Genomic DNA, 1937 nt, shown 5'->3' on the forward strand with positions numbered 1-1937 from the left:
ATATAATTAATTAGAACATTTTTTAAACAATTATTTTGCCCAAAAAACTTGAATTTATAAGGTACACGTCAAGTGCTAATCGAATATCGACAGATCTATTTATTATAACGTAATTCTCATATAGTTAGGGACGCGTACAATATGTTTCCATAAAGTTCAGGTGATATAATTAATTAGAACAATTTTTAAACAATTATTTTGCCCAAAAAACTTGAATTTCTAAGGCTACACGTCAAGTGCTAATCGAATATCGACAGATATATTTATTTTAACGTAATTCTCATATAGTTCGGGACGCGTACAATATGTTTCTATAAAGTTCAGATGATATAATTAATTAGAACATTTTTTAAACAATTATTTTGCCCAAAAAACTTGAATTTATAAGGCTACACGTCAAGTGCTAATCGAATATCGACAGATCTATTTATTATAACGTAATTCTCATATAGTTAGGGACGCGTACAATATGTTTCCATAAAGTTCAGGTGATATATTAATTAGAACATTTTTTAAACAATTATTTTTCCCGAAAAACTTGAATTTATAAGGCTACACGTCAAGTGCTAATTGAATATCGACAGATCTATTTATTATAACGTAATTCTCATATAGTTCGGGACGCGTACAATATGTTTCTATAAAGTTCAGTTGATATAATTAATTAGAACAATTTTTAAACAATTATTTTGCCCAAAAAACTTGAATTTCTAAGGCTACACGTCAAGTGCTAATCGAATATCGACAGATATATTTATTTTAACGTAATTCTCATATAGTTCGGGACGCGTACAATATGTTTCTATAAAGTTCAGATGATATAATTAATTAGAACATTTTTAAACAATTATTTTTCCCGAAAAACTTGAATTTCTAAGGCTACACGTCAAGTGCTAATCGAATATCGACAGATCTATTTATTTTAACGTAATTTCTCATAGTTCGGGACGCGTACAATACGTTCCATAAAGTTCAGGTGATATAATTAATTAGAACATCTTTTTAAACAATTATTTTTCCCGAAAAACTTGAATTTTCTAAGGCTACACGTCAAGTGCTAATAGAATATCGACAGTCTATTTATTATAACGTAATTTCATATAGTTAGGGACGCGTACAATATGTTTCCATAAAGTTCAGGTGATGTAATTAATTAGAACATTTTTTAAACAATTATTTTTCCCCCGAAAAACTTGAATTTCTAAGGCTACACGTCAAGTGCTAATCGAATATCGACAGATCTATTTATTATAACGTAATTCTCATATAGTTAGGGACGCGTACAATATGTTTCCATAAAGTTCAGGTGATATAATTAATTAGAACATTTTTTAAACAATTATTTTGCCCAAAAAACTTGAATTTATAAGGCTACACGTCAAGTGCTAATCGAATATCGACAGATCTATTTATTATAACGTAATTCTCATATAGTTAGGGACGCGTACAATATGTTTCCATAAAGTTCAGGTGATATAATTAATTAGAACATTTTTTAAACAATTATTTTTCCCGAAAAACTTGAATTTCTAAGGCTACACGTCAAGTGCTAATCGAATATCGACAGATCTATTTATTATAACGTGATTCTCATATAGTTAGGGACGCGTACAATATGTTTCCATAAAGTTCAGGTGATATAATTAATTAGAACATTTTTAAACAATTATTTTTCCCGAAAAACTTGAATTTCTAAGGCTACACGTCAAGTGCTAATCGAATATCGACAGATATATTTATTTTAACGTAATTCTCATATAGTTCGGGACGCGTACAATATGTTTTCTATAAAGTTCAGGTGATATAATTAATTAAAACATTTTTAAACAAATATTTTACCCGAAAAACTTGAATTTTGAAAGCTGGACGTGAAGTGCTTATTGAATATCGACAGATTTATTTATTTTAACGCAGTTTTTCATATAGTTGTACGGACG

This window comes from Monomorium pharaonis, unplaced genomic scaffold (genome assembly GCF_013373865.1).
Source record: "Monomorium pharaonis isolate MP-MQ-018 unplaced genomic scaffold, ASM1337386v2 scaffold_16, whole genome shotgun sequence".
Taxonomy (NCBI): domain Eukaryota; kingdom Metazoa; phylum Arthropoda; class Insecta; order Hymenoptera; family Formicidae; genus Monomorium; species Monomorium pharaonis.